The sequence below is a fragment of the Coturnix japonica genome, chromosome 6 (assembly GCF_001577835.2).
Source record: "Coturnix japonica isolate 7356 chromosome 6, Coturnix japonica 2.1, whole genome shotgun sequence".
Classification (NCBI taxonomy): domain Eukaryota; kingdom Metazoa; phylum Chordata; class Aves; order Galliformes; family Phasianidae; genus Coturnix; species Coturnix japonica.
In genome coordinates this window covers 16,019,444-16,028,414 of record NC_029521.1, presented here as the reverse complement: position 1 = coordinate 16,028,414, position 8,971 = coordinate 16,019,444, and the positions used below count along the sequence as shown (strand labels likewise).

General features: G+C 40.6%; 1 protein-coding gene across 4 annotated transcripts in view; it reads right to left on the bottom strand.

Moving 5' to 3' along the window:
* The window catches only part of C6H10orf71 (chromosome 6 C10orf71 homolog), a 110,783-nt gene that overhangs the window by 66,076 nt on the left and 35,736 nt on the right, over nucleotides 1-8,971 (bottom strand). For 3 of the 4 annotated variants that reach the window (XR_004307711.1, XM_032445336.1, XM_032445337.1), the window contains one exon: nucleotides 7,864-8,146. The gene's annotated coding sequence lies outside the window, so the exon portion shown is untranslated. Of the gene's footprint in view, nucleotides 1-816; nucleotides 6,795-7,863; nucleotides 8,147-8,971 lie in introns of those variants that run through there. The other variant, XR_004307710.1, reaches the window with a different exon arrangement.

The window sequence follows — 8,971 nt, the reverse complement described above, 5'->3', positions numbered from 1 at the left end:
GAGAGCATGTGGTCAGGGAGGGAAGCTATTACCTTCCCTTATTTGTGTGAACAAACATTTCTTTTGCATCATTTCAGTACTTGACAGGAAATAATGATGAAAATAAACAAAAAAGGATAAGTTACAAGCAGTAGGGGAGAAAGGCCTGGAGAATTACAGTTAGTAATTTTGATCAGACAAAGGCACTGGACTGGAAAATACATAAATCTGCTCTGTGTGATGTAAGAGAACAGCCAGATTCAACTCCTCTCAGACAGAAAGAATAGCAAATTTCCTAACAGTGAAAACAGCTGAAACTTGAATCTTCCTTGGTCTCTCACTCTCATGGCTATGAGTGAAGAATCAGAACAATTTAGTCAAGTGTTTTTTGTTGTCGTTGTTGTTTCTAACAACCACACTTAAATACAAAAGAAGATTATTACAAATACTTTCACTAGCTAGTTTCAAACGGTAAAACAAAAAGAGAGGAAACCTACCAAACCTGCTTAATAAAAAGATTTTTATACTCACCTACAAAGAGAAATATAAATGGAATGTGAATTAAAGAAAGGGCAAGGAAGTGTAGCACGGTATGATGACATAGACCAGGTATGAAATACCAAGTGCCTGCTAATGCAGAATCACAGAATCATTAAGGTTGAAAAGGACCTCTAAGATCATCTAGTCCAACTATTGACATATCCCCACCATGCCCACTAACCATATGCCTCAGTGCCACATCTCCACATTTCCTAAACACCTCCAGGGATGGTGACTCCTCCACCTCCCTGGGCGGCCTGTACCAATGCATCACCACTTTTTCAGAAAAGCATTTTTTTTTTCCTAATATTCAACCTGAACTTCCCTTGCCACAACTTAAGGCCATTACCTCTCATTCTAAGAAGAAACAAATAATTCTGGTAGAAGCTCCAAACTTATGAATATCACAATCAATGATCCAGAGGTATTAGAATAGCCATCCTAGGTCAGAATAAAAGTTCACCTTCTCCAACAGCCTCTTTGCCACAATGGCTTGTAACAAACGCCTGCACAAAGTCTAAGCCCTGCAAACACATGCCTCTGCTTTCCTAGGAAATGCTACTGGCCTCCAGCATGCTTCTGCTTAGCATCACTAAGCCCAAAGAGATGCTGTTGAGTCTGATATCTCCAGATGTATTTTCCATGGTCAGAAGTGGTGGATACCATAGAAAATACATATACTAAAAAAATAGAGGCCTTTACCCTCACTGTCAGTACATTAATGAATTTGCATGGTCCCCACTCCCACGGTGTGAAAGCAATTCCCATACTCCTAAGAAGGCATGTTCACAATTTATAGAGAGGGGAAATGAGACATGGAGGTGCCAAAGTGCTATGCCAAAGGCCAATGCAGCCTCAGCAGAGCAGAGAATACAGACATTTTCCAAGTCCAACGTGGGAGACCTAATTATTATTATGAGACCATCATTCTTCTTTACTACTGCTTCCAAGAAAAATACCACTTTTGGAATAGTTAGGTGCTAAGTATTTCACCTTATTGAATATTATTGGTCTCGATACTCATATTTCAGGCTTTAAGCCCTCAAATATCCCTATCCCTTCATTCACAGCTGTACTGGGCACTAACAGCAAAGTCAGTGGTATTGCTCTGGAGTTGAATGCTGTGTGTAATAAAAACAAGCCCAAAAGCTTCACAGGCAAACTGGCACAGCGTGCAGCCCTTGTATTCTGCATTTAGTACAAAAATATTCCCTCCTACAAGTCATGCAGTGCCTGTGGGAGGCCAGTGATGTTTCATCTGCATTCCTTATGCTGCTCCTGGCAGCACTCTATCCTCAAGCAGGAAATCCATAAAGCCTTTCACTTTACAGATCAGATTCCACTTATTGCTATCAGAAATCTTTCTAAGTCAATGAGCAATTAAAATAATTACCTTTAATCATATTCTTCAATTACTCCACAGCACCAAGGGAAGACTCACAGAACTGGGACCAGATGCAAAGATACTCTGCTGTGATTAAAACTAGCTGAATTGTTCCAATGGTGATAAAATATTGACAGTTCACCCCCTCTGGGAGCAACCCCTGTACGTTTTAAGCAGTCTCATATTTAAAGTCATTAGAGTGGCTTGAAGGAATGAATGGATACCCATGGGGACCCCTTCAAAAGAGGTGCCACCTTGGAAGGGATATAAAGCAGAAAACAGCTACTGAGAAGAAATGGCTACTGCATATTCATGGGATGAGCAAAGCAGCTGGCAATGCTGGGCAGGCTGGTTGGTGAACCTATCCTCATCCTCCAGGTACCTCCAGCAGCTCTCCGCCTCTAGGGGCTTGCTGTCTCTACTCAGGCCTCTATATGGGACAGTACTGGTGGGTTTTTGTCCTGGGGGTAGTAGCAGGTTGGCAGAACAGTCAAGGGACTTGGCCTGGGAATGCCAGGGGAGGTGCTTCTGATAAGCAAACTGATGACAGAAAGGAGAACTAATTATAAGAGACCTGACTGGTGCTGGGAAGGTACAGAAAGTGATTGCAGAGGAACAGACATAATACGTGAGCAAGCAATCACCTCAAGGCAGTGTTGTAACCAATTCAGAACCAACAGAGAAAGCAGATTGCTGCCAATAGACACTGTTTAATTTGAAGTTTTATACTATCTGATACTTTACTTGGGACATCAGGTCTTCAAAGTGTGTGGTTGTGGCCAATACCCCTCTAAGTTAAAATACATTGTGCTCTTGTAGAGGCTTGTAGAGTATAGCTGGAAGCTTTGATTTCTGCTATGACATAAAGGCTCAGAAACCAGGAAATCAATAGAAATATTAGTAATTAATAGTAATAATAATTATAAAAAACAACCAAACACAGAACTTTTAAATTGTCAGGGCTATTTTGTGCCTGCTTGTAAATATTTGAATTTTCAGTTACAAACACAGGCTCAGTAAATGGCAAGCTCACACCAGCGTGATACAGAAGAAGCAGTCACTTCCTAGTGACACACACCAAGCCCTAGAAGTTTCTGTCATACAAAGTACAGAAGCCCTTTTTGGACTTAGTGTCCAAAATGTCTGCGTCTGGACCAACCAGCCCATGCTGGGCTGAGAGCCTGCAGTTTGTTGCACAGTGAGTGTCCCACCTTGGTTTGTCTCTGCTCAGTACTGGAACTTGAGCCACAACAGCATCCCAGCAACATTCACTAAAACTGGGAAGTCCCAGAGCAGGTACCAAAGCCTTCTCTTCCAGGAGAATTCATGTAGCCACCAGCAGTCCCTAAGGTACATTTTACTGAAGGGTTTAGATGTGTATCACATTCAGAGCTTGTCATGGCTACAACTGGTTTTAATTCTTCTGTTGAGTTTATCAGGAGCAAGGTGAAGATATGACTGCACCATCTGTGTAAACTATAGATGTCTTCCACTGTAACTTAGGAAAAATAAAAACCTCAGCTCATGGCCTTGATTATTCATGAAGTAAGAACTAGTTATTGGCCTAGTGGCATGTGGTTTTTCAGGCACCTTCCTTGAGGATGCCATTGATCTGAAACGGGAAGGAGCTAAGGGAGACTTGTCTTCAGCAGGCCCAAAGAAAGCATCCACAACTCAGGGTAAATCCAGAATCAGGCTCAGACTAAATAACAGCTGCTAGTTCCCCACTCCCAAGCCTTCCTACTGACTTATTTATTATCTCCTCCTGTGTAATTTGTCATAATCTCTGACTCGTCAGGCCAATTAATCATGCTTCAGAAAAAAATGAGATTTCTCACAAGGAGATTATCTGTCTCTGACAAACAAGGGATAATTCAATTAGTTTCCTTTTCTAAACATTTATTAACTGGTTTTGGTAAATTAGTCCTTTTTGTAATTTAGCTATAATTTAGGAAGATTTAATATGTCATTAGGCACACCAAATTCTGTGTTAATATAACATTATGGCTGAGATTTTAATTGCCCCAGAGTCAGGAACTGTATACATAAATGGCCTGATTCCCACAAGGAAGCAGCTGATAGGAGGTGCACATTGCTCTACAGAAATTCTCCTTAAAATCTCTTTTTCCACGAGTTAAGCACATGCTAAAGGACTCTGGAGAATAGGACACTTTCTCTGACTTGGGTAAGAACTGTCAGAGAGATAAATATTTGCATATTTGTTTGCAGACCTTCTACACTACAGAGTTTCATAGTATACACGGACCTTTTCCAAGGCTGGGGTGTTCTCTACATCACTCTTTATAGATTACCCAGCACCTAACTATAGCCACAGCCTTATTTAGCTAAAAAGCCATGTAAGCAGACAACACAAATCTGTTCAGAACTGGACTTCAGTAGTTCCGCTGCACCCAAGACAGATCTGCTTACACTTGAAACACACAGCAGGAAAATGGCCACAGTTTAAGTTCAGCCGATCAGGCTGCCATAGCCAATGCGTGCCAATTTCGTGGTAAGCCACATTTAAGAAAACAGAGTTTTTTACTGCAGGCAGCTGCCTTTCTGGCTCCGCAGTTGAAACAACTGGTACTCATTTGCAGCTGAGATGACCACGAGACGCCCCAAAGCAGCATGTTCTGATTCTCTACCTGCTTTGAAAACACTCATTGCTAGCACAATGGGGGAACATACACCGCTGGCAAAAAGCCAGACATTGTAACCACTGACATTACACCCTCGTCTAGGGAAAATAGAAACTTTCCTTAATTTTGTTTTTTTTGCTAACATACGCCAAGAGTCACTGGGTGGCATGCTGTGCACTAGTTTAAAGCCATAAATTTGTATTTGAAATAAACTGTATAAATCTGAGGCTTTTTTCATGTATTGTTTCAAGTGGTAACAGAAGATATGATTCCCAAGTGCTGATAGGAGGCACTTAGCTACACCAACAAAGACTGGGAGACTTGATAGAATTACTGCAGGAAAGAGTGAAGGAGACAGAAGGAGAGCAGAGCCTGTGTATTTTTTAATTTAAAAGTGTTCCTATATTTAACTACATCCCCCAAACTCAATAATTATTACCACTAAGGGATCTATTAGGCAAGGACTGCTCTGGAGAAAGCCCAGCTGACCTTAGTGGGAACTGTGCCCGAGTAAACTTCCCATTGGAGCATGCAATACTCCTCATACACTCACACTCACAAGTATTAGCAGAACTCCAAAACCTATTTCATTAACTCTCAGGGGTGTCATTAGCAGCAGTGGCAAAGCTTTAAAAACTGTCAGGACAGATTCTATCTGCCCCTTTTTGGCCTGAGTAGTAGTGTCCATTAATACTCCACAAGCAGCTGGATGAATGCACAGCCTTGGCCTGCAGGGTGCATTAAGCTCTCTTAACTTTTCTCCTCATCAATCCCACTTCAGGGCACAGAGAAGATACGTGGAAAGTAAATGCCCTGGGGAAAAAGGAGTGTTCACAGCACATGTAGGTCTGTGATGGTAGATGTGCAGAAGGAAATGTTTGGCTTGACAGAGGTTTGTGCAGAGTAATGTCGACAAGTTTGGACATCACATTTACAGTTTGTCAGTATGCCAGGCTTGGCATTATCTCAGGACAACATTCAGTACTGGGGGAGAACTGAACCAGAAAATTATTCTGCACGAATGCAGAAAAGCATGAGTAAACTCTCTTCCAGAGAAAACAAACCTTGTAGAAATCCTGCACAGTCTCCACAGCTACAAACAATTTTTGCTCACAGAAGGATACTGGGCAGAAAGTCAATTTATTTCTGATAAAAGTTGGATACAAAATCAAGGTTTTATTAGCCTTCAATTAAGATAGCCAAGACTCTCAATGGAAATGGTCTGCAGAAACTCACAGAGTACTGCAGAACATATGGGCAAGATGTTTTTAAGACAAGAGAGCAAAATGGATAAAAGACAAAAGTGTTTGCAACTGCTCTAAGATTTGACAGTTGGATTCTTTTTCTGAAGAAGGGAGGAAGGGAGCTGGCTAACCAGGTCCCTGATAAGAGAACATTTCTTCATCGGCATATAAGACACGCATACACGCATACTCAGAGGCAGACTAAGAAAAGACCCAGATATAAAATTTGGCAAAACATCTGGAATCTGCCAAGCAAAGGAAGTCACCCAGACTTGACTAAAGTTTACAGAGTGCAGACTGCTCTGATACAGCAGACATGAGTATATGTAGAAAACACTCTAAGAAATCAAGACAGCTTGCACATGGATCTGCAAGTCTGAAACATCATTACGTGACAGCACACAAGCCACAACCATGCTCAGAGCACAAAACAATGTGAGAATCACAGTTCCCAACAAGCTTTCAAGTAAGGCCTAGCAAGTTCAATGATGACAACACCAACACTTCTGCTCCTGCAGAAGTATGGGCAGCATGGCTACAGACTGGGACTTGGCTGCCAACTGCAGGATACTTACTAATTTTGTTGATGATGAGCAAATCAGTGAATGCCCAGAGTGTTGTTTGCACTACAATGGCAACAAAATAAACCAAAGGCAAGGCCCAGCAAAGAACTTTATGAATTAGATGTATGGAAGTTTAGCTGGAAACAAGGTGATTTGCTAAGACTGGTTGAAGAAGGAAAATCTTACTGAAGACCTTAACAAGGCAAGTCTGAACAAGACAGAACATTCATTGGACAAGGAGTGACTGAAAAATCTAGAGAAGATTTAAGAGCATCTTTCAGGGAATTAGGAAGCTCCCAAATAGTGCTGAACAGAACAGAAGGGACACACTTGCCTCAAGGGCAGGTCTCCAGGAAAACTTCTTTGTGAACAGGGGGAAGAAGAACCAACCTGGCTGTTGAACATCAGTCTGGTTGCTGCAGTGGGAAAACACACAGAACTCCTGGAAAGACATAAATTCCCTGAACACATGCTGATATAACAGAAATCATAGTATGGCTCAGGGAATTATCATTTTTAAATTTAAAATTTAAGTGTGCTTTTGCACATTTTATTAATCCATAGAATGTCCAGCATTTAAAAAAGGAAATATCCTAGCTAGAAAGAACTACAGATGTAAGTAATTAGTGGCGCATTGCTCACATTTCTTCGTAAAACAGATGTGTGTATTATTTTAATTACAATGACTAATATAACATATGCCTTTTATATATAACGTTTTCTGTGAGTCAGTGCTTTAAGTATGTTTTAATTTTATTTACTTTCCTAAGTTCAGTGTTGGAGAAGGAAAGTATAGTTTCTGCATGCTAACTCTTAAAAAAAACACACACACAGAAAAGGTCTGTGTGTAATTGAAAACCTGTGTTTTGGTGGTACGCATTTGCAACTGGTAAGAGGAATGTTATGATCTCCAGCTTCACTCAAATTACTTTTTCTTAATGATAATATTTCCTTGTCCTGGGGATAGGCCACAAACAATTATGGAATATTTTGTAGCCCAAATTGTGTGCTGTGACTTTTATCACACTTCCCTTTTTTCCCCCACAATCTCTTTCTTTAGAGTGATGTTCAAATATATTCCTTTTTGAAAACCACTTGTGTATGCCACGGCCCATGTTATGGTTATTTGTATTGGCCATTTTACACCACAGCTAACTTTTCAGTTAAACTGTTAACAGCTTTTGCACCAAAAGTCAGAGAAAAGTCTCTTCAAAGTATGAATAAATCAGACCTGCATGGCCATGCAGGCACACACTCACTTTTGAAATGTAGTCCCACAAACTCATAGAACACCACAGAGAGGTATTGGCTATATTTACCAAGCATTCCTTACCCTAACCAAGGGATTACTAATTTGGAGATCCTGAGGTATTTTAAGCAAAAATAAAAAATAAAAAAATCATGCATTTCCAGGCAATAACCTGGAGTGTTTTAACCAAGTAGTAGAGAATCATTCATACAGGTTTTCTGTCATTTAAAGTGTGCAGAGGAAAACCCCCTTATGTACTTACACAGAGGAATTTTGCAGATGCTTGCTTGTGATGCTGCCCACGTCCCTGCTCCCATGCACAAACATTGTTCCATGTAGCCATGGAGCCAGCAAACCAAGCAGGAAACAGCCAAAAGGGAGCTGACTGTTGCTTCACCACATCACAATCACTGTGTTGGCTCAGTCAGGATCTCCCCCCTTCCCCAAGGCAGTGCCAGAAGTTGGGCACATTTCTACAGCCCACTCTGGAGGCAGTTCTCCTCTCCATGCTGCAGGAGGTACACAAGGACCTTTTTCCTTTTGCTCTGTCAAATGAGAAGAAAGCAGGAGAAAAGGATCAGGTTCTTTTTATTTTTAGTATGTAGTCCAAATTCAAAAGTTTATGCAAGATTACTTTTGAGACAGAAGAAACACAAGCTAGTTTTGTCACATGGCAACCCTATCTCTTAGCCAAGTGGCCACAACACTGCTAAGAAAAATATGTTTGGTTAAGGGATTTATCCAAGCATACGGTATGTTCAGTATGCAAAATGTGGCTTCTCTCATGCTCTCTGCAAAGAATCATTTAACAAATAGCACCTACATTTCTGTACTTTGAAAAAGGACAGATAATGAAATTCTTTTCCTGCTTATTTTTACCTTTAAAGGAAATGGCGAAGAACACATGATATTCAGCAACTAATAGCTATGTGAAGGAGACGCCTTTAACTTACTGCAGAATCATTTTATTTTTATCTTAAAGGCAGACACTATATATCCCTATCTACAGCACACAAAAGACTATACCTTGAAGCATTCAGTATTTGAAGGGCATAAAAGTCAATTATTTTGTTTATTCAAAGCTGTGCCAAAAATTCTTCAGAATGGTCACTGTAGAAACACAAGCAAGGTAATTTTTTCAGTAATTCACGGGTCTGCTGGATATTTGGATGGAATTCCATTAGTATTTCACTGATATAACCACGTGCCTCATCTATAAATCCTCCTGAAGCTCAGAAGCCCAAATTTGGCCACTACTCAACCGCAGATAGCATGCAAAATTTGTATGAAGCTTATGGCTTGAACTATCTCTGGTAAAGATCTGTACTGAGTATGGTTTTACTTCTGATTTAAAGTGTAGAGAATTTGTT